This window comes from Prinia subflava, chromosome 6, assembly GCF_021018805.1.
Source record: "Prinia subflava isolate CZ2003 ecotype Zambia chromosome 6, Cam_Psub_1.2, whole genome shotgun sequence".
In the NCBI taxonomy this organism is placed as follows: Eukaryota; Metazoa; Chordata; class Aves; order Passeriformes; family Cisticolidae; genus Prinia; species Prinia subflava.
In genome coordinates this window covers 32,452,841-32,477,518 of record NC_086252.1, presented here as the reverse complement: position 1 = coordinate 32,477,518, position 24,678 = coordinate 32,452,841, and the positions used below count along the sequence as shown (strand labels likewise).

The following is a 24,678-nucleotide window of genomic DNA, read 5'->3' as shown; positions in this document are numbered from 1 at the left end:
CATAAAGTGTTAAGCATAAAATGACTCAGGGGGTTAAGCACAATTTACAGTTTCAACTGTGTTGTTAACTGTGAAAGTGTTTTAAAAAACAAGGTATTTTAATGCTTCTCACACTTACTTGAATTATACTGTTACTACCATAAGCCTACATTTGCCCATCTTGATCTGCTCTAAGTGAAATATTTTCAACACAGTTGTAAATACCAAAGAACAGCATCAACATAAGTCTGTATGTAACCAAACTCAGAGCCACTAACAACAGCAGCACTAAAAGTCACCCAAATGAGAACATACACACTGGAGACACAGTCCAAGGTACCAAGATGGTACACTGTATAGGCTTTTAAAGGCTTACTAAAACTTCAAAGACTAAATTAATAAGTTTCATGCTTCAAATATCTATTCCAAGCATCTTACTTGATTTATGCACAGTTGGCTTTTACAAATAATCCATACAGATAAAGAATTTTGGAGCCAATACTACAAATCTTGCAACCATTTACTAGAAAGAGCCATTAAAATCTTGCAAACTCTCTTTTTTTCCTCCAAGCAATAAGCATTCCTTCATCAACACAATTTCTATGATGCAAGTGAATATATTTTGGCCTCAAATCTTGGCTGCCTTTATCACAGTAAATGATACAAGTCTTTTGAAAATGCTTTGAAAGAGCTGTATATCCAGTATGAAAGAAAGGATAGCTATAGACTTTCCTCCACTCAACAGCCTTCCATAATTACAGCATTTTATCAATGAAATTTTATGCAGGTTACTATCAAGCCCATTCTGTTTCCCAGACAGTCCCAGAATACATTACAAAATATCATTAAGCAAGTGTGTGAAAGCCTCTTCTTTCATCCCAAGTGAATAAAGGCAAGCTTGGTTGATTCTCATATCTAAGTTAAGGCAACACCAGAATACAGTATACCTAATTTCAGGTCCTTTTTAAAGATCCTCCCACTGGTTCTTTTCAGTAGTACCTTCCTCCAGGTACCTTCATCCCCAGAAAGGATTCTGGTTTGTCTGAGTTGCCTTATGAGTAAGACTTCAAAGTTCTACTTTGAAATGCCTGTTTACCAAGTATTCATGTATAGATGCACTCTTCAGGAATTTGCTGAAGTGAGTAAAACTTGACTAGCACTTCTTAAATCAGCTAGAAGTCTGCCCTAGTGTAATGAATGTGCTTACACACACAAATTAAGTCAAAACCATTCCCACAGACAGCCTCCTTTTGATACCTCAAAATCTGAGTTGTGTGATTAAAAATAAAATAAATTAATTATCCAAAGAACTTGAGTATCTAGGCAGCATTGTCTCTTCCATGTGACTGCTGCCAGGTAAGTAAAGAGCAGAAAGTTGGAGCTCTGTGTGATTTATACAATATTCAGATCACTTCATACAAGTGATTTAGTTTACCAAATCTCTATAATTTCAGCTTTTTCAGATTTAAGAAACACAAGTCAATCCAATTCTGCAGATATTTGATATTATTTATTTCTATATTGTGGGAGTAAAAAAAAGAAACCCACAAATGATATACAGGAACTGCAGAGGAAATAGAAGGGGAAAGGAAGAAAATGAAGTAGACGTGGTCAGTTGTTAAGGCAGAAGGGACAGAAGAGGCACATAAAGCCTCAGTGAGACCTAATGCTCCCTCTACCCCAACAGCTGTTCAAGAACAGTAGCTGAATTGATTTCTTCCTTAAACACACCCTCAATAACTCTCAAGAGTTGCTGTGGAAGGAAATACAAAGAAAAAAAGCCCTGCAAAGTTCATCTTGATTTGTGTGGGAGAATCCTCAGAAGTTGCTGTGGAAGGAAACATGGAGAAAAAAAGCCCTGCAAAGTTCATCTTGATTTGTGTGGGAGAACTCCTGGGACCTGGCTGCTGTCTTTCACTGCTAACAGTGCCCCCAGAGCTGCACCTTTTGTGCCTCCAGAAGACAGGAGCATGACTGTAACTGGGTTCTGGCATGCAGGGATGTCACATCAGGCACGACATCTCCCACGTGAATGTGACATCCTCCTACTCCCCTCCCTTTCACTTCAGCCCTTTTCCCAGTGAGATAAAGACCTCACCAAGCCATTAGGGGAATTCTCTGTGCAATGGGAACAGAAGAGGCTGCAGTACACAGCATGTGCATTGCAGGAGCTCTTTTGAGGCAGTAAAACTTGGGGCAGGGGACCCACAGAAATTTGCGTCAAGCTCAGTTGAGCCCAAGTCCTTTCACTGAAATGGGCAAAGCTTATCAATATTAGCATGCCAAGCCAGCAACAAAACCCACACAGTTTAAGCAATATTGTCAATACAACATGGTATTACTCATACACTTCACACTTAAAGTGCAAATTCTCATTTCTCCACCTCAGTTTGGCTTCCTTTCCCATCACAAAGGACATAGAAAAAGGAAACAAAACAGCTACAGGAGCTAAAATCCTCCATAAAACGTTCCAACATTCAAGCTACAATAGCCACTATTTTTCTGCTTCCTTACACTTTTCACCAAGTTGAATAAAAATTCACAGAGGTGACCTCATAAATAAGGCTTGTAAAGCACTCTGGTCTCAATCTGCAGGAACAGGTGACAAAATGCTTACCTTCCAAACAGACTCACACAGCAGATGGCAGCCCCTCACTAAGTGTGGATTTGAAGAACAAGCCTCTCTCTGCAATATGCTACAAGCACATGAAGGGTACTGCTAACAAGGAGAAAAACATCTGGAAGAGAGGTTTTATATATGGAACACAGTTGTTGAATAAGCAAAAGGAAGAGTGAATTTGCATTTGTTAGTTTATCTATGGTCTGGCTGCTTTGCAAACAGCTACAAGGCAATGTAAGAAAAATCCAGACTGAAAGGCTCAGAACATTTTTGGGGCAATTTGTACACAATGCTTTCCCATATCACTTCTAGAGCACGTGCAAAACTAACAGCTTCAATGGGAGATTTTACTTTTATTTAAATACTAAAGAAAAATAGCATTTTTTTAAACTTGTGCACACAGAAAATAATCATGTAGCAGAAAGCTACAGCATAATACAGTGTGAAATAAGCAAACAATCCATTGCTTTTCCTGTGCAATTTCCAGTTGTCATTCTAAAGTAAAACAGGAAGAATTTCAGGAGCTGTCTGTTTTCAGATGAAAATACCATTCCTAAACAGGATTAGCTGGTAACCTAAAAATATCAGTCAGTAATCTCCAAAAGTCATAAGCTCATGCACCCCACAAGTCCTATACCAATCACTAACTAAAAGAAATTAGGTCAGAATCCAAATCAGATCACACTAGAGTAGCATCAATCTTCTTATTTCAGAACTGTCACATTTTAAATCTTTCACACAATTTCCACATAAATTATTAAAAACAAAGATCTGCATCCAAACAGAGACTAAAAGTGACATTTTAGTTTAACGTGACAGTGTAAAAAAATACGTATCTTCAGTCACTTAAGACATGAATCTCTAAATGCACCCCATCAGGCAAACAAAAGCTATGTGACAGGCTGCTTTAGTTTCCTTAAAATGATCAGGGATCAGGTGGCACTTGTGGCACTGCCATGGACCACTTTCCTTCTACATTCCCATACCTTATTTTCTATATGTAAAAAAAAAAAAAGTATATAATATCTGAGAATTTTTGAAATTTATTGATGTAAAGCCACACAATAAAATCACTGTCTCTCCTACAGCCTGGTTTCCCTTTCACAATGACAAGAGTCTTCTAAGATGCAGACTCCAGATACAGGTGAAGTATTTGAGCACATTACAATAACTTGCATCTGGAAGTCATTAGCTGCACTATTAAAGAAGTGGCCACTTCAGCTCACATTGTTAAGCTCCACGTTTTGACTGACTGCCTGGCATTAGGGCAAAACCACAAATATCCAGTGAAAGCATCTCACTGGTAGTGTGTTCCCAGAAGTGCATCACTGACTTCCTGACAATTATCACAATTCTAATGCCTTTTAACCTTGGTGAGTTCACTGACTGACACTGCTGACAAGGAGAGGCAAGGAGTAGCTGTGACCAGAAAATAAGTTTCAGCTATAACTTTTAGACAGAGGCTGGCTCTTTCCATAAAGAGAAGCAGCATGGCACTCAAGTCCTCTGACATGTTCAACTCTAAAATTCATGTTTTATCTACAAACTTGTCACCAGAATCAAACCAACTGGGTAGCTAATGGCAGCAAGACACTTCAGCACTCTTATTTTGACTAATTTTATGGTGACATTTATGAGCTGTAATAAGCTATATGAATCAGTGTCATAAACCTTCATAACACATAACAAACTAGATGGCAAAGTAAGTGGTTTGCCTGCTAATTAAACATAAGTTTAAATTCTTGCCATGCAGAATAAACCTCTTATTAAATATCATCATTTTTGACTTCTTATATAACAAGTTTCTGTCTATCCCTGGCTGAGTTACAATGACAATCACAACTCTACAGACCAGCAATTCCTTTGGGAAGGGACATTTATCAACTGCAGTTTGAGAAAATATAGAAAATGTCATGAGAAAAGGCAAACTAAGTTTTCACTCCTCACACATAACCACCCAAAAAATGCCCCAAAACCCCCACATCCTAAAACCACCGAAACAACCCCAGCAATCAAACCCTGCCCAATGATTTAACCAGTGTCTACTGCCTCATCTCTGCTAGTAGACAAACCCATGAGGAAGTAAAGTGGTATCAGCATAACCTGGCACATGAACAATGCTCTGTAGACACGGGGTGCAATCAGCAGACATTTATATCACAGTATCAGTTGTGCAAATGGCACTGAACAAGCAGGGGGTTTGTCTGACTTTGTTCTGCTTTTCTCTCCCTTGGATAAGTTTACCTGCAGTGGGCCATCTCTGCTAACTTTAGCTGCAGTTCTCAGTCATTTTGAGCCAAATCCAAATAGTGTCTCAGGAACCCATACTCACAGGCATGTAACATCACACTGCTTAACTCTGACAAACCAAGTTTGCATATTCATGCCACAGGCAAAGTAGAGAAATCTGAGTTCCCTTCATACCACAATCTAGCAGTGATGCATAAAAAACAATCAGACCCTGCAGTGAAGAAACCTTCACTTCATGCTTTCTTGTTGGTAAGATGTTACGGCTGTAAGAGGATAAAGCAAAAAGCCAACACAAACTCAGTTTGAATGCAAGACCCAGTGAAGAGCTGTGGGACCCAACTTCCACAGCCTGTCATGGAAAACAGGTATGAAAGGCCTTTTTCCTGCCAAAGCACACTGACAAAAAGACAGGACAGTTAAATTTTCTTTGTGCCACAGCTGTCAGAGAGCACTCCTGCTTGGCTTGCCACTTGTCTTCAAAGACTAGAAGTTCCACAAAATAAGATAAACTTATCTCTTTTTCTCTCCCCATTTCCACTGGAGCTACAAATTTAAAAAGCTAAATTTAAAAATTTAAAAAGCTTGAACAGCTATAAAAGCCACCAACAAGAGGCAGAGATGAGTACAATTAAATGAACCCAGTAATGCAAAACCCAAACTGCAGGCAGACAACTGAACACAGTATCCCTGGGTTGATTTCAATAAAAGGAAGGCTGAAAGAGCATTGTGTTACAATCTAAGCCTTAAGAGTAAGTTTCTTTACACTCATATCAACATGATAATTTTCTAATGCAGGAAAGAAAGCACTTCAAAGGCCCAGTTGAAGTATGACTGACACAGTAATCACATAACCTTTGTTCTCTGTTAAAAGCTTGATGGACTTTGTTAATGTTTATAATGTTAGCATAAGGCCTCCATGAATTGCTTACCTCCTCATTTTGAAATGGGTACCAAGGCTGATGTTTCTTTTCAAGGAAAGAAGGAACTTCTAAAATACCTTGTCAGCTCTACCCAAGAGGTCTACAGAGCTGTTCAGTTCCAAAAGTACTGATCCCATGATCCTAGAGCTACTGCTTATGGGTTTGTCCTTGGAGAAAGTCCTGCCAGTGACACAGCACCTGAGGAGGGTAACTCTACAACAACCCTAACACATCTCGTTTGTTATGAACCAAAACCATCTTTCAGTGCCAGAATTATCTTCTGACACAAAATCCACAGAACTTTGTTACAACAACCCTAAAGAATTAATTAGCTTTCACCAGCCTAACTTCTTTCTTATCAACAATATTTAAACAAAACGGTACTGCTTGTGTAAAGTACAGACAGCCCTTAATAACAGGTCAAATGAATCAACTTATACAGACCAGTTTATCAAGTGTGTGCCAATATACTGTGGACACCGTATCCTGAAAATGTCTTAATGGCTGTATGCCAGTCCTACTTCAAAGAAAGCTGCCATGCAAATCATATCAAAGTCCTCCTCCTAATCACTAGCACAAAAATTCCTTAACTCTTGGAAATGTGTATTCAGAATTTAAGGGGGAGAGCAGGAAGGCAAAAACAAAAAAAAAAAAAACCCAACAAACCCACACATGACTTATTTTCTGCCAAGGGCAAAAACATTCTCCAAAGGGCTGCGATGACTCTGAACATTTTAGAGGACAATGCTCTGGGCATACACAGCAAAGATCCACTAAGAACTTGGAAGTCAAAGAGAGCTTCCACAACAATGATAGTAAGTCCTTTGAAAAACAATTATCTGAGCAACTATGGAGGAAAAAGTGCATGCATATAGAACTGTACAGAAGAAAATACTTGGCAGAATATCTTTAGATGCAAATTGAGAAATATATTTCCTTAATTTCCCTCATTTCTCTCAAACTGTCAGTAACCTGTAATGTATTTTGCATCTCTGTAATATTGTTCTTAAAATTAACAAGGATTTACCAAGTGTTCTAAGTACATATTCTAATGTTAGATAACTTATTCCAAAACAAAGTTAGTAGGTAGTTTTGCTATCACTGAAACTAAGATCTGGGAGAAAAAAAACCAGCCAAACCAACCCAAGAAGAAAGGTTTTGTGTAACCATAACAAACAATAGTGAGGTTTTGTCTACATACCTCTTTGAAGGTCGTCATAACAGGCCATAGCAAAGGAATTGTTATCACCTAGGTTAAAATCTGATGAATTGTAAATAAAGATCACAACTGCTTATATTTGAGCTGAAGTACTTATGCTGGAAGAAAGTATACATCCACCATCTGGTGCGCAGTAATTACAGAAATTAAAACCACATTTCTGTGGCCTTCTTTTAACAATTTTTACTGATACAGTAATACTTGATCTTCTTAGGGAGCATAATCTAAACTCATGCTGTTAAATGATCATAAGACTATCCAGTGCATGGCATAAGCAGTTCATTAGGCTGAAATCTTTAAAAACACTTGCTCCCCAGTACGAAGGGAAACAGTTCCCGGAGGTTCACGTCACGCCGTTCAATTTAATCCACAGTCAAGGCAAGTTAATTTCACACCTGCTGAGCGATATCGTGATGGATGGCACCACAGCAGGTCATTAATTTTGTTTCCTTTTGATTAATTTCACACCATACACTGGACACAGTCTTTTGAGCTACGATGTCTAAGAGCAGGGCTTAGTGCCTGCAAAGGGCTAAATCAGGTTTTGACTGCTTGCCAAAAGGCAAAGAACCCAGATGTGATCCAAGTGAAAGGGAGCTTCACTAGGCTTGGCACTGAACTCTGACATGGTTACAGGTGTGGCAGGACACTCTCACCAAGCACCATATTTTAAGTGTGTTGTTCTTGAGCATAGCCATAAAGCAGAAATTCTGGATATTCCTTGAGAAGGCAAAGTTAGTTTATTTGCCACAGAAAACCTTCCATCATTTACTTACTGTTGCTATACCTAACAAAGTATAAAGATTTACTAAGACTACTACATTTCCTGAATTCAAATTAAAAAAAAAAAATCAAGATCACACAGGATGAAAGAAGAGGAAGGAAAAGTTAACATTCAAAGATGACAACAGCAGTCAACATTGCCACCAGAGCAGAAGGGGAAGCAGTGGCTCATTTTGTCACTTGAGTCAGTGAAGACATGTGGGGCCCTTGGAGGCCTCTGGCCACAGGAGAGGGTCCAGGCACAGCAGAGGGCTGAGCTGAGCCAGCTGAGGAACAGCCAATCCCCCTGCTCTTCCCCTACTGCTCCAAGCCCCTCAGTCTCACACCCTGCTTTGTGATACTTGTGCCAGACCAACAGATCCCTCCATGAGCTCACTGAGATCAGGAAAAACAAAAGAAGCCTTTTTTTACATTAGCTTTCTGCTTGTTTCACAAACCAAGCTGTCTAACAGATAGCTCAGGTGCATATCAGAGCTGGTGAAAATGAAAAGGAGAAATTGCATCTTTTGGTAGCAAAGAAATGTTTAGCTTAGCCCTTCTCCCCCATTTAAGGAGTGATTCAAAGCAGAAGTCCCAAAAGCCTCGTCCCCTCTATTGACTATGGAAGGACCTGAGCTTCCTAAACTCAAATTAGGCTTTCATTTCTTCTTTTTCATTTCTCTGTGCACCTCAACATTCTACAACACAAGAAATACCAGGGAATCATTATTGCTTATTACTCATCCAAAGCTTTGCCCTTTTGTTCTTCAAAATAATGCTTTACAACACAGTATGAGCAAATTTTTAATGTCTTTCTGACCACGAAGAATAATTTAGAAAACACAGAAATGTTCATGCTTAGCAGCAGCCATTTTTGGTAAGAGAAACTATTGAAGTAAAAATAGTGGAGAGAGTGACAGGGAAAATGGTTTTGTGATTTGACAAATGGAAATGACACGGCACACGTGAGTCAGTACGCATGGCTTAAATCTCTCAGTGTGACAGGCTTAAGTGAGGAAGACATGAGCTACTCTGAATCCATCTGTGCCAGCAGACTTCTCCTTCTCCAACCAGAAGCCACTGCCCCCTCACATCTGCCCATGGAATTAACCTCAGTGTCCCCTAGACATTATGCAAACTAGGGGGGGCAGTAATTAATTTGCTATTTCAGCTACAAATCTGGTCTTGCTAGTTTGATTAGCACAGTTCAGGCTGTGTAGACTGGCCCTTCCATCAAGATTGCAGGAGTCTCTCCTACAGTCATCCTGTTGTCCTCTTCTGCTTCAGCACACTGGCTGACATCATGACTTACTATCAAGTTCTTGATCAAAGGCTCTGCACAAAGCTTGAATAGGTGCTGATTTGATGTGTTATAATGGTTACCTGTTTATTTGCCAACATGTAATTATCAGCATGAACTGAAAAAATTTACTGTCAACTCCTATAAAGTATCTAAACACGGGCTGAACAAGAAGCTGGATTAATAGGACTTAGCTACTGAATGGAAATTCAAAGTAAATTATCTTAATCATCAGAAGCTGCGAGCTGCATTTTGTGGACACAGCTCCCATTGCTGGCAACCAATTATGACAATTTTGACAGTCAGGAGTAACAAAGGAAGAGCAACAGCTTCAACAGGACTTACAGCAGTTGTTGTTCTTGCTCATCGTCACCATCACATGATTCGCATTATGAATGGGCAGGTGAACATTTCAGACCTTTCCCCAATTACCCACAACAAAGGATAAAAAAAGTTTGTGAGAGAACTGGTTTTGATGTTTACATTCTTGGATGTCTAGAGAACTCATACTTGCCTCTGTATGAGGTGCTGCTAAGGGGCTGCTGAAGAAGCCATTCACTTTCTATCCAAGACCTCTTTGCAGCTGAAAAAAACCCAAACAACAAAACCTTTCCCACCTCATTCCAAAAAAATCCCCCGCAACCCCAAACCCCCAAACTGAACACCAACCAAAATCCCTAACTAAGCCACCCAGGTCACACTTCTCAACCAACCAACTTCTTATCCTCCACTGAAAGTGGTGATACTTTCAAAAAATAGAAACTTAATCTGCCTGTATATCATTTGAAATTAGGAAACAAGACAAACCCAGCTCGCAAGCCAGGTCTTAAATTGGTTTTTTTTTCATCTCACACAAACAGTAAATAATTAAAGTGAAATTTCCCATAAGTGCATAGACTAATGCTTACCAAATCTCTTTAATTATTACAGCAATTTGTGAACTAAAAGCTAAGTGCAATAAAGAATGAATTTGAAACTGCTATATGTTTGCATATATTCATTATGCACATCACCATATGTCAGGCAGAATTTCTGAAGGTGAATCTCAAACAAGTGATTACCACTGAAGCAACATGATGGAGAATAAAGTAGACAAGTAATATTTTTAGCTTCATCCTATCTTTGTCCCTAGAGGAAAGCGTTCCCTCTAGTGTGGGAAAGGGAGGAGGGGAAAAAGAAAGCCTAGAAAATTAAAACATGTTTTTCCCCAACACTAATGACCCATTTTAAACAGTCTTATGTAACTCAAAAATGAGATTATATTTGTGTTGTCATGGATTTAATCTTATATTTTTCAGTCTGAATCATATCAGAAGGTTATTTACCTCACCTGCCTACCACAGTTTTCTGAACTTTCTCAGTTTAAGAAATTCAGTTGTCTATAGCTTTTCAAATCAATTAAATGTAAAAAAAAAGGGGCAAGTCTGGTGAGGTAATTTTGCACTTGCCTGAACTGTAGAAGGTTTATACAATCTGAAGCTATGTAATTATGTTAAATATCTGCTATCCTCTTCTTAAATTTTCACGAGTGCTGGAATTCCCCCACGTGTGCTCTTCAGGGTGTTCTCAAGTCTGAACGTAGAGCTTTACCCCTGCAGTGCTGGGAACACAACCAGTTCTTAGGACACGTGGTTTAAACTGAAGCACTGCCATTAAATGGAAAGCTTTTCCAAAAACAAGCAGAAATGGGTCCACTTTGGTAACTGTTCTCTAAAAAGGTCATATAAAACTTAGCATTCACGAATCTCTTTGCCACTCATAGTTGTATGGATGAAAGAGAAAAAATAAATGTTCCTTCTAGCAGAAAATCTTGCTGTGTACCAACTAAAAGCTCCTTCACACACTAGATGGACATTCATATAAATTGAAAACACCTCTTCTGTACAACTAAATATCCACATATTTGTCAAACATTATCAGAATACCAGGGATAAGATCTACAACACAGTTAAGTCAGACTTGCAAGGTGCACTCAAAAACATTAGGTTACTATTTAGGTTAGTTCTCCTATGTTTCAACAATACAAACACATTATAAACAATATCGTGTAAACACCAAGGCTTCCTTCCTTCTTCCTCAAACATTAAAAAAAAAAAAAAAAAAAAAAAAAATCTCTAAACAATACCTCCTAAATAGCCTCCCAAATCCAAATGGTTTCCAGAATCAGAAAGGAAATTCAGTAAGCAATATTGTCCATGCCTAGGATGGGGACAGTGAAAAGCTCTGCATTTTGATCTAACAAGGTTCTTCCTGGAGCCACATTTATATTAGTTAGGTAAATGCACAAGACATAAAATAAACCCACAGACAAGAATATTCATCTATAAATATGTACCCAAACCCCTCTACTTTCAGACAATCCATTCGAAAATTATTACAATCCAGCAGTTAATGTAAATGCACAAAGCTGCCAAAAAGATCACTTACAGCTCTGAGCAGAATGTAAATGATCTTGAAACAGTACTGTAGTACAAGCAGAGAGGAAAACAGAGACCACTTTACTGACACTACCACAGATGAATGGATTTCTTTACTGTTTAGTCAAACCTAATGAAGAGAAAGAGATAGGCAAAGACAGAGGAATAGATTTTCTAATATTAGGAAAATACTCATTCCTGTCAACTGACAGGGGAAATGTGCTGGCAAACACACTGTAAAAGTTGATACAGAAAGTCTTTCTCTTTTAAACTCTGTATCACTGGGCTACACTGATTTCTCTTTTTAACAGCCAGGAATTGACCGATAACCTGCAGATAACTATTGAAGGCATTACCTTAGCACATTTAACACCCCGAGCACTCCATTTGCTGTGTACGCTACAGCCTTGAGGGTCCAGCACAGCCCATGGCACCCTGTCTCACCTCACCCCTGTGTTCCACTGCCTGGAGTGGGGAAATGCGTGCGTGAGCTCGGGCAGGCAGAGGACAGCAGGGGCTCTGGCTGCAGAGGACACCAAAACACAGCAGCCCCCAGGGGCTGGAACTCCAACAGGGGCTGGAAGGGCTCAGGGCCAGCTGGGACAGGGCTCTGAGCAACCTGGGCCAGTGGAAGGTGTCCCTGCCCATGGCAGGGGGTTGGAATGAGGTGAGCCTTAAGATCCCTTCCAACCCCCATTCTGTGATTTTATGATTGATTCTGTTATTAGGTCTGATTTTAAGGAGAAGAACAGTTCAAGCTACTAGCCTGACAAAAGAAAGAATCAATTTTTTCAAGAACCTTTTCCTCTGTATTTCAGAGGAATATGATATTTATTTCTGCAGCTTTTATCACTTAATAGTTTCCAACTTAGGTTGTTTTTTTAACAATGAGAAAAGTCATATCCTACAGTTTGGACTCAACATATGACTTGAGGATCAGGACCGAAAGAAGCAGCTTAATTATGAAGTGGCAATAGTCAGCATGGATTTACAAGACATTTAAGAATTTTAGAAGTTGTCTAAATTAAGTTTTATTTGCTGCCTTGCTCTACTCAGCTTTCCTACATTCTAACAGACCACTGAGAAAATATAAAGTATTAAACTTACATTTTCTCCATAATATTTTCATTTGTTTATCCTGACTAGCTTTTTTGGGAGGTATAATGACAGCCTTAGAGGAGATTCCTACACAAACATTTGGAATAATCAAGCCAAATATGTTATTCCAATATTGACTATATTAGTAAAAACATGGACGATAATTCTGGTGCAAATAATCCCGAGGGAAAAAGAAGTCTGTAGACCAGGACAAATTACTGGACATTCATGGATTACCCGGTTTTTCAATGTGCTACTTTCATTTTCTGTGAATTCAAAGCCTGCGCAACGTGCACAGTGAGTCAGACCTTCAGTAAAAACATCCTCAATCATTACAGACATCCTGAGGTCACTTGAAGAAGCCTCATCAGAAAAAAAACAAAAAACAAAAAACAACAAGAAACAGGATCTGTGTATGGAAGAGGTATTGTTGTGACAAAGAAAACGATGCAAGATGAACTGGCCTTCCGAAGGCTGGAAATCAATGCTTGAAATCATCTGTTTTTATAAATAGGTAATAAGGAACCCAACAGAAAGGTACAAGATGAACTAGAACCTATTATTAGCTGATTATAACAAAGATTCAGCACAACTGCACATACACCATTCAGAGACTTCATCAACTCTGACTTGACTGTACAGAAAAAAAATCCATCCAGGCTTGTCTGGTGGGTGGAGCAGGATGAGTGGGTTCTCTTCTAGTCAATTCAAGAGGTCCAGGAGTTTAGCAAATAAGGACAGTTCCTAACTGGTTTATTAAAAAAACTAGGTTATAGAAACTGAAAAAGAATTTCACAAGAACACTTTGTAGGATGGGAAGGAATGCATGAGGTAAAGCTTACATGTAATGTGTTCCGAAAGATTTCAGGTCACACGGTGAAATTGCATCCTTGAAGATAAAATGTTTGGAGTAAAACTGGCAAAAGCCATTCAAAAGTCTGGATTAAGATAGAAATCATGCTGTTTTTACAAGCACAGCAGGGGATACAGAAAGCCCTCCTCACACATTACTGAAATCCCACAACACCAAACCCAAATTATGCATACTTAGATTGAGAGATTCCCATGACATCCTAAATAAATTTTAATAAAGGAAATAAAGACCTGAACACCAGAGGAAACCGGACAATGGTTAGCACTGCACTAAGGCACACACACAACACAAGTGGGAACATATTAGCAAAAAAAAAAAAGAATTTGACAGATTTCTTTCTCTGTTTGTCAAATGCAAGGATGAACAGAGCTGGTCAGTACAAAATAAAAAATGAGAAGGTTTTAATTCTGCATTTTTGTAGCCTGGATAAACATCTTTATCCTGAACAATGTGCTTGATCCCCATAGTACAGGCAAGGTAGACACTGTAAGGTTCCTACAGTAATTTCTGCCAAACTACAAAGCTGCATCAGCAGCCTTTTTAATTAAATGTCAAATTTTAGTTAAAGAATAAGGTGGGTGGCATACTTTAAAATATTCTGAGCTTGTTAAAGGGCAAGAGTACACCTTCATTAAAAAACTCTTTTCATAATGCACATCCAAAATCAATAGCGTGAAATCTGAGTTGTACATCAGGAATTTATACAGCAAAAAGGCTTTTCTGTTTTTAAATTTGGATAAACAAACATAAAAATGTATATTGACAATGGTCAATGGAGTTCAGGTTTGCCATAACCACCATGAACAATACCCAAAGGTAGAACAGACTAGAGGTATAAACAACAGTAAGAATAGAGCCCAAGACAATTCTAACAAACCAGAGTACTTATGGTGGATGGGGAAAAAATCCATTCTTTAAGTACATGGGATAAAGAAAACTTGCACTTCAAATGTAGGGGGGAAAGGCACCCTTGCTTATTAACGTTTTTTAAACCCACAATAATGAGAAAACAGATTCCTCAGATGTCCATCTAACCCCCTTCTTAAGTCAAAAATTGCCAAATTAATGTAGACCAGTTTTCCACATGTAGTTAAATGACAATACTATTTTTCAAGTACAGCTTTTTAAAAATGAAACTTTTTTCCAATTATAAGGCTCACAGTTTTCTTCGCTCTAGAAGTGGCCACATGCATGCCAATATCTCAGTGTGTAAGAAAGTGTTCCTAGACATGTTTTAAGTAACTCAGTAGTGGCATTCTGTGACATGACATAGTGCAGAAGCTATGCAATGGTGCACATGGAAACTACGACGCCAGGAAATGAATCAAGGTACGAGGACTTGAATAGAAGCTAAACCTGTTACAGGGTTTTGCTCTGCATCAGCCAGTACAGTCCTCAAAGGAAAGTTTAAGTGTACACTTGGGCCTCGTTGTGCTGGTTTCAGTATACAGAGACAGAGGTTCAAGCAGCATCAACTCAAAAAGAGCTTAAGTAAACTGGAATGTGCCTTTTACAGCAGCACAGAACTTCACCCACTGAGGTTAAACTCTCCTTACATCACTGTAAAGATCCAGTCCTTTCACCACAGACCTGTGGCCACACTGAATTCCTGCTGGTAGCAGATCAACAGTGCTGCAACCACTGCTCCTTTTTACCGCAGGTTTGGGAGACAGACTGGATCAGCTACTGAACAGGAATTCCAAACTTTCAGTAGGAAAGTACTGCTTCCACAGAATTTCATCTCAAATGCAAGTATGCAGAAATTTGTAATAGAAACTAAGCCCTGCAGCATCTTCCAGCCTGAAGCTCCTCCTTGCTCCCTCAAATATTCTGTAATTTACCTTGAGGAGAATTTTGCTATGATAGGTCAGGTGAAAGTTACTGTAACCTTTTCCTCCAAGGAATCATGAATCGTCCCATTAAGTTATCAATCCAGAATCCAAGGGGAGTTCTCAGACACTCAAAGACTTCACAAAGATTGACAGCAGGGGCCAAAGCCTGATATCAATAAGCTGCCTGAGTGGCCTCAAACCACCAGGTTTGTGTAGATTCAGAAAAAGGTCAAATCACTTTGTGAAACCAAACACTTCTGCAACTTGGGTTCATTTCTCACATCATTAATACAGTCAGAAGTTTTCATTTTACTGATTATCCAATTTCTTGAACTTAGGAATGCTGAGCTACTGAAAACTCAGGGAAAATACTCCAACAAGAACGACACCTTGTCTATAAGGAGCACAGTTTGTCTTTCAAGAGAAGTTAAGCTATCAAAAGAATTTTTTTTACTATTATTGATTTATAAACAAACTCTATTGGTATTTAAGAAAAGGTCTATTAAAAATAACAAGCTAATGTTTTATTCTAAGCTATAACCATAACCATATTTAAAGTATAACCATAAAATACAGCAACTTGATTACAGGCTCTTAAAATTAGAGTAAGTATTCAAAACTGGTTAATTTAATCTGTAGTAAAATAGCTACCAGCTTTCCCATTAGCTTTACCAGAAAAGCCACTGGAAGCATTCTTCTCTTGCATGCTTTTTTGCAGTCTAGTGAAAGAAAAGTAGCTGAATAACACAAAGAAATGTGAAGTGTAAACAGAATGATACTGCGTTTCACCATGTTCTTGGAGGATCAATAATCCTGATGGAGAAGCTGCACTTCACGAAAATAAATACAGGGAAGCAAACTGCTCATTTTTACAAGAACTTGGAAAACCAAAACAATGTGCTAAGGGATTGATTGGAACAAGGTAGCTTTAATAATGTGGTCAAATATCCTGTGAAACCTAGGCTGAAGTCTCAGTGATAAAGATTGAGAAATCTTTCTTTAACTGCTCTACAGTGTGTTCCACACCCTTTTTCTGAACTGTCAGATCAAACCTGTACAGGGAGAAGCAAGCTCTAAGAAAAAGGAAATGAATTGGAATGCCTGATACAGAGGTGAAGTGGTGCAGCATGAAACTGTCTTGAGCAACATGGAGCTGGTATTTTCACTCTTCTATATCTACAATATAGAAAATTATATCATTGCACAAACTGTACTTGAACTGGGCCTATCAAGAAACACTCATAGAAATTACTTAACAAGCAATTACATAAGCTTGTTAGGAGGTAGATTATCTGTTCAAGGATTTTTATTATGAATACTAGACCAATTTTCAAATGCACTGAATGAAGGAGTTATGCATATTTTTAACTCGTACACTATGCAGACAAGGTTTATGAGTCTAATGAAATGTTTCAGATAGTATGTCTTTAATCAAAACACACTTTATGCTTCATTTTATAAAATAGAAGGTCAAAATAGAAGAGAAAATACAAGTTTAGTTATGTGGGTCCTTAAATACTTGAAATTGTCTTCCAGGAATATCACATGCATTCTGCAGAGTTCAAAAACTGCATTGAAGCTGCACTGAACAGTAATAGTTCTCTGCAGAAAAGGATCAAACAAAGAGAAAGGATGGGAACAGGGGAGAAAAAAGAGAGATGAGGGATAAGACACAGCATTTCAAACTCAAGAGAACTACTGCCCAAGGGAATATATGCCAATACAGAAGATTCTTGTTAGTAAAACAGTAAAAATGTGTTAATCCACTCTGGTCACACATATTGCAGACAAGAGGACTATGACACACTGTGGCAGAATCCAAGGGTTCAGGATCTTCCAAAGGTCAAAAAACATCCAGTTCATAAAAGGTAATTCTGGGCAGGAATGGTAATTCACTGCAGTTAATACCTTTTATGACAGTGTGGAATCATAAAATCTCGTAGTGAGAAAAGGCACTTTCTCGGGCTGGTTTTCCTAAGATGTATTGGTTAGAGCCTTTTTTCCTTGAAAGCCTGTGCCACAAGCAGAAGAAAAAGTTGGAGTTGGCCAGCTCAGGTTTCTCAAGGTTGTTTATTGTTTCTTATCTCTAAGTTCCTTCAGTGCCCAGCAAAGCTCTTTGCTGCGGAAAGAGCTTGAGGTGATTCCCCCGGTCGGGAGGGCTCGGACCTTTTGTACCTTTTCTCTGACACAACCATCATCCACAACGTATTTCTTATTTACGGTTGATTACCAATACCTACTACCTATGTTAGACATGTCACTGCTATCCTAAACCAATCCCCTGTGACCCACCACAGCAGAAGATGGAGGACAAGAACAAGAAGGAAGAAAGACAGGGTCACACCCTGATTCCTCCATCTTGCCTTCCCTGACTCCATTCTAAAACCCCCAAATTCTACATTTGCACCCTGTGATAAACTAACTACTATTTTTATCCAACTCTTGGGGTCTGTAGTTCTTCCTGCAATGCTGGTAATTTTTCCCATGGGCTGAGACCAAAGACAGTGTTGTTCTGGGCTCTGTGCCAGGGTCCCAGACCCCTCTGCCAGGATCTCGGACCATCCAGGGCAGCCAGAGGGATGCCCTGGACTCTGACAGTACTTGAGATCATAAAATCCAAGGTCTACCTGTCTTTTAAATACCTCCATGGATGCTGACTCAGCCCTGGGCAGCCTGTTCCAAAGCCTGACAACCCTTTTGGTGAAGGAGTTTCACCTAGCATGCAATCTATTACTTCATTAGTAGCTGTCTGAGAATGACTTGCTAAGACCTCAACACAGGTGAAATAAAAAGCTGAACCAGTCACAGTGCACATAGGAGGAGAGGAACACAGCCTTAACAGGCAAAGGGAAACAAGCAGCAATAACTTCATCACCTAACTCTCACAAGAGTGAAAAAATAAGTTTTAGGTTTTAAAACTACTCTAAGGAAGCATGACCACAAGGAATACGTTTTATGTCAAAGATCATATATAAAGAAATGTAACAAACAACATGACTCATGATCAACAACCAATAAAAGTAAAAACAGGTTCAGCCTGCTACTTATAATCTAGAGAAATCCTTTTGTCTCAAGGACAAGGTCAAAAGAGGTGGTTGATCACTTCCAAAGATTACAGGATTTTATCAGGATATAAAAATCAGTAAGACAAATGTCAGCAGGTTAGACTAATAATCAAGGTCAAACAGTTTGGAATGCCTGTGGGATATATGAAAAAATACAGTTAGCTAAGAGGAATAAGAGGTCTTTGTAAGACTCAAAAGGCCACGATCACAGGATTCGTAACTCATACAAACCATAAATAATGAATCACAGCATTGACTTAAGCCTTCCTTGTGAAAAGGACTTTGCTATTTAGAATACTGTAAGGGGGAATCCCTGCTCCCCAAAGTATTTTCTCTTTGTACACAAGCTGCCACACAGGTATGAAATCTCTTTAGCAGAAGTTTCTGAAAGAAGCAGCTGCATCACGGCCTGAGTGCATGCACAGGCCTTGAGCTTGAAGAATTGACCTGATTAATGCAGACAAGACTTCCTCTTGTGGGAAGGTAAGAACAAAACCCCACAGTTCATCTCAAGACAGTAGAACTATTCCAGCTTGAGTAAAAGAAGGCTTTCCACTCTGATAAAAGTCTGCACTGCCACAGAAAGCCACTGCCTCACCTGGAGGCTGTGTCAGCAGTTGTGTCATCAATTCTTCATCATTATGGTGGCTCCTCCTCAGATGACACCCACTTTAGGACGCCTGTGTCATTATCCAAACCCCTCCACTGAACTAGTCTAAGTCTGTACAAAACTCTGCTCACCCTCTCTTGGTAGCCATAAACTACAGTAACTTATCAATTCACAGGAACAAGCAAGAAATAGTAAAAACATAATAGGGTCAAAAGCAATGGGAATCAAGCCACTACCAAAACATGATATGAGTGAGATTTACATCTCAGAGAAATTATACTTCATTACATTATAGGTCTCTGCTCTTCTAGAAATGGAAGTCTAATAGACAAGGAAGCCTTCAAAACTTCAATATTCTGTGCCAATAATAGGAGTTTACAGAGGAAAACAAGAGGGTTTTGAGTTCACTGGCATACAGAGGTTTGCAAATACAAAATTCCACTTTTTCTTCTGACGTATGGAAAAAGAAAAGATTAATTAGGTTTTGGTGTTCTGGTTTTTTTTAAGTTCATTTGTGTATGTGGTATATGAAATCTAGAGATGCACAAATATTAACGTGGCAAAAGTAGAAAGGAATAAAAAATGACCTTATTCCACTCCAAACAGTTTAGAATTTTTTTGAAATTGAAGATGCAGCAATAGCAAAACTGCTTGATTCCTGAAAGAGTTTCCACTTATCATATTCCCAGCTGATTAGCACTGTTCATTTCCTCAGCAGATGCTTCCGATGTTTTTCACCAAGAATTGCTGCTGGAGTTCCTGCTTCCAAAACAGTTTAAGCACAAGAGGTCTGCAGACACTTTGGGAACGATGTGATATAAGTGAAAATACTATCAGAACCTGGCACTTTGATATTCATCAGCGTATTTCTTTCCACCATATACTTAAGAGACCGAGCAAACACTAAGTCAGACAATCTGTTGGCAAATAACCATCATTTTTGCCACTGGACCTCCCTTGGCACTGCTTTTCCTAACAAAAAACCTAAACTAACTCTCCCATTCTCTCATAAAACACCATGTCTGCTTTAGATCTCAATCTTGTCAAAACATGAACACTGAATTCACATAAGCCTACAAAACACCCACCACATAGCTAAAAATACCTGCTAGGGGCAGTTAATGCCAATGACTCCTGAAGTTCCATTAAAATTTTGGAGCCAAGATGAGGAATGAAACTGCAGGCTAAGCTATTTTCCTCAACAGAAGCAAAAGCAGAGTGAACTTGTTAGATGACAGCAGCATACAATGCCAAAACATAACCCAGCAAATGAAATAATAAAAAAAATCATTTCAAACTTGAAGGGAAGGGAGTGGTTCTAATAAAATTCCACGTATTATCTGAGGCATAGAAATTAACAATACAAAGCTTTCTTTTTCTTCTTTATAAAGGGAACAGAAGGGAATCTGGTTGGAGGGAGATGACTTAGAACTGGAAAGCAATTGTCTTTTTTCTAAGTCACTTTAAGAATTCAGAACACTTCATTATTTTGCCAGATTCTATTTCATGAAGCAGATTAAGGATTTTACATGATTTGCACCCGGTGTTGTTGGCTGCTTCCCAAGTTTTAGGCAGTCTAGTTTGGGGAGCTTAGACAACCTGATCTTCTTATATTCACCATTCAGACACTTTGTCTTTCAGCATCTTTTCAGTCCAGGCTGTATAAGCTGCCTTCCTCCGGGACAGCAAGATGGATTTATCACCCAGAAAAGAGGAAGCATATGTTCTTATTTAATCCTTATTCTGTTCGTACAAAATAAATCCATATTCTACATAAGAGCAACAGAAAACAGTCTGCATATGTTAAATCATGAAGAATAGGCATTTCTTTCAATAAACATACTGCTCCACGAGCCATTTTAAGAATAAACTACTCCCTACTTCTCAGGTGGGCAAAGAATAGAAAGTAGAAGTGAAAGTATCTTGTATGCAAAAAAAACACCAGAAAAAAAAGTGAAAGGTATTTCCCCTAATATTAGCCTTGGTGGAACCTGCAGTAATTATGTGAACCATGGGTGCTGCAGCAAGCAGGGTTTCTCATGAAGTACAGTCAGAGTCATTACACAGAGATCAAGAAGGAAAAAAGTAAATCACCCATTCAGACTAAATTGAACTTCGTGTCCCCAGGCAGAATGGTTTCAATAATATAGAAACCAAGAACTAACCAGTTCCTCCTTTTTTGAAAGCCTTTTATGAAATGGTGAAATTATTCTGAAAGAACTGAGATCACCTCCTTGATTTGGGAGCAAAGACATACCCCAGTCCTGAAACAACTTTCAACACTGTCCTCCTGAGGACAGAGATTAGCAGATGAGTACCAGCGACCCCCTCCACCCCACCGGCATTTTTACACACAAAGCTGTTTGCTGAGATAAAGCATTCGCACAGCACTCAGTCAAAATTCATTCCTGTATTTAGGATTATGAGTCATGCTGTTTAAAAAGCCATCATACTATTTCATGGGGACAAGGAGACAGAGCTTTTTGGACAAATAAGACTATATAATAACATGAATCTCAAGAGTGAGCCTTCATTTAAAGAGTGTGCTATTCTCGGTGCAGTTATCAAGAGAGATTGATGTAACAAGACCTAGTGCAAGAATCGAGAGTTCATTTTCTCAGGTTTGCTGACCCCAATGCCAGAAGGAAAAATATACTCTCAAAAGATAAGCCTGATATTGTACCATATCTGGAAAAGATGGAACCTCAGACTCTTGACAGTGGGGAAACAATCCTCTACCAAGATTTACTTCCTCAAACCGAGTGACATTTATTTTTCCCCTAAACATGTCAAAAAGTAACTTCGCATTAAACAGTTGGTGAAACTCAACAAAAAACAATACAACACTTGTTCAGTGTAGGTCCGCACGCCTGTGCAATAACATCAGGTCGGTCAGTGCTTTTCAGAGAAATCGCTGCGATCAAACCACAAGGTGATGTTGATGTGCAAGAAACACTGAAGCTGGCAAATAAAAAGCACTGTTTTTTCCAATCCAAACCTCAATGCACCTCTAGACCCCCCAAAAAACAAAAAAACAAAACCCAGAAAGAAAAAAAAAGAAAGAAAAAAAAGTAGTAGATATGGTAGCCCGACGCACATTTGGCTCCGAGATGACAGCTTTCAGGAACCTTTCGCTCAAATTCACTTCCTAGAGGTTTACAAAGCATCGGAGAGGGAACAAAACCAGCAAACCGGGTGGAACCGAGAGCTTGTAAATGGCATCGTAAGGGGGAGATTTCAAGACTCTCGCCCGAGATTCACCCTCCCAGCCGCGGCACCGCCACCCGCGCTGGGTGAAACCTCCCCGCGCCGCTCCGTGCGCCCGCGGCCGCCCCCTCCCCTCAGCCACCGCCCGGCCCGGCCGGCCCGGGGGCCCCGCCGCTCCCCGCCGCGGAAGGTCGTTCCGCAAGGTGACGGGGGCAGCCGGGCCGCGGCCAGGACGGGCCCCGCCGCTGCGGGGCGGCCGCTGGGCGCTCCCCCCATCCCCGCATCCCTCCCGCTCCGCGCCCACGGCCGCGCCCGGGCAGGCGGGGGCGATGCCGCCGGGGTGGGGGGGGGGGCTGTTGACGGGCGCCCCCCCCGCCCCGGCTGCAGCGACCCCCGCAGCGGGGCCGGGCTGGGCGCGGCGGCGGAGCCCCGCCGGCCCCGCAGCCCGCTGCCGCCTCACCTGTCCGGGCGGCGCGCAGGTCCCCGCGCCGGGCGGAGCGCGGCGCAGCGCCCATGGCTGAGCGCGGGCGGAGGCGCGGCCGCGCCGCCGGGGGACGGGCCAGGCGGGGGCGGGCGGCGCCGGGGAGCGTCTGCAAAGTGCCGGCCGCGCACGGGGGCGCAGCGCAGCGCGGCGAGGCGGGCGGGCGGAGGGAGGAGGGCGGGGCGGGGGAGCGCGCGCGGCCGGAAGCGCCTGTGACAGGGCGAGGCAGAGCGAGGGAGCGTCTGCAAAGTGCGCGCCCGGCGCGGAGCGCGCAGGGGCGGCCGTGAGGGGGAACCGCCCGGGCGCGGCCACGGCCGCGGGGGTGGGCGCAGGCCCCGGGCGGCGGGCACGGTGTGGGCACGGGCACGGGCACCGGGCACTGGACACAGTCGCCGCCCGCCGTGCTGAGTGTGCGGAGGCGGCTCCCGGCCTCTGCCTCCCCGGGCTCCTGCGAGGGTCTCCCTCAGCAAAGCCGTCAGGCCGGGCGCGGAGCCCGCCGCCGGCAGCAGTGCGGCTCTGCCCGCACTCAGCGGACGCCTCACACCAGCCAACACGTTTACTAAGCATTACAAACAGGTATTAGCGTCGGTTCAGCCGCTCAGGCTGTCTTTAAAATACTCTCTCCACGTTACCAGAAGTTCGCTTCTGAGAGCCATTAGCGCGGAGGAGGCTGGCGTGTTTTTGCAGTGAGGAGATGACGGCGTTTTGGGCTGGCCAGAGTCTCTCGTTCAGCTCCGCTTCAGAGCGGTCTGTTTCCCTCAGCCTGCACTAGCGCTCATAGAGGCTGGGTGACATCTCGTGGCCAATCCTGCTCTTCTGTATGGATACAGCCTTCTTCCATAAGGGCAACATCAACGTAAAAAACTCTTTCTGGTTACCTCCATATAATATAAATTAAAAAAACATAGCTGTACGATATAATAAGATGCAGAACTCTGATCAGTATCTGTTGCAATATTCATCACATGCCTTGAATCATAGCAAATAGTTACAAAATATTTTGATTTTAAAAAATCAAGTAAATGGCTATGGTTGGGGCAACAATGGACAAAAATCCCTGCTGGCGTTTGGTGCCCTTCCTCTGGGGTTTCTCCACACAGGACAGAAAATGTTGGTGCTACAATGCATGCTGAAGGATGCCTGTCTTCACCCACAAGCACCTCCTATAATGCTGGGTACTTTGGAGTTTTGCTTTTCACCCAGCATTGTGCTGTGTTCCTGCTTAGAAAAGCTCACTGGCATTTAATGAGAGGTTAGGATTTGGAAACTTTATGAGGCGCTGAATGATCAAAGCCTTGGATGAGCTTCTGTAAGATGGGGAATTTCTTAAATGATCTGCTGTGGTTTGTGGAACAGGCTGGTGTCAAAGGGAAACAAAGCAGGTGAAATAACAGCAATCACAGCACTTTCAGTCCCATTTATTATGGTTTTAGTTTGTACAGGAGCTGACCTAACACTGCAGTCACTTTTGAGTTTGATATGTTCTTATGTAGAAATATTATACAACAGGGGTCTCCTGGCAGAGCTCTTCCCAAAGAGAACAGTAGCCCTTACTGCATGGTACAGGATGATACTCTACATATTCCACAGTATTTATATCTGACATAGCTAAATGAAAAAGAAAAAAAAAAGGCAGTTACGAAGTTATGTGCCTTGATTAGGGAAGTGAAAACTGCATAGGTGAGTGGGTGTGTTCCTTGAGAAGGTCTGGAAATTTTGGATTTGTGGATCATAGAGAGCAAAAGACTGAAAGAAGAGAGAACATAACCCTCTGCAGCACTGAGTGTGTCAGGAGACTCTGAACTGACCCCTAACATGTTTATTCCTCATTTAGTGTGGGACAAGTAGGCCACCAATTATTCACATTTAGCTCTTCCAGGCCTGTCCCACATTGAAAGTTCCACCCATCTGCTTGCTCATTCCATGACCATGGGAAGAGAGTGGGTGGAGGCCCCAGGGAGGTTGATTAAGACCATTAAGGCCTCTTGCTGTGATCCAGGCCCTGTGCTGTCATCTCCTCTTGCCTGTTTGCATCTCCTCAGGA

General features: G+C 41.0%; 1 protein-coding gene across 1 annotated transcript in view; it reads right to left on the bottom strand.

Moving 5' to 3' along the window:
* MGAT5 (alpha-1,6-mannosylglycoprotein 6-beta-N-acetylglucosaminyltransferase) overlaps window positions 1-22,748 on the bottom strand; it is a 114,134-nt gene extending 91,386 nt beyond the window's left edge. Inside the window, exon 1 of the mRNA XM_063400950.1 lies at window positions 22,614-22,748. The gene's annotated coding sequence lies outside the window, so the exon portion shown is untranslated. The remainder of the gene's footprint in view (window positions 1-22,613) is intronic.
* Window positions 22,749-24,678: the final 1,930 nt, after the last annotated feature.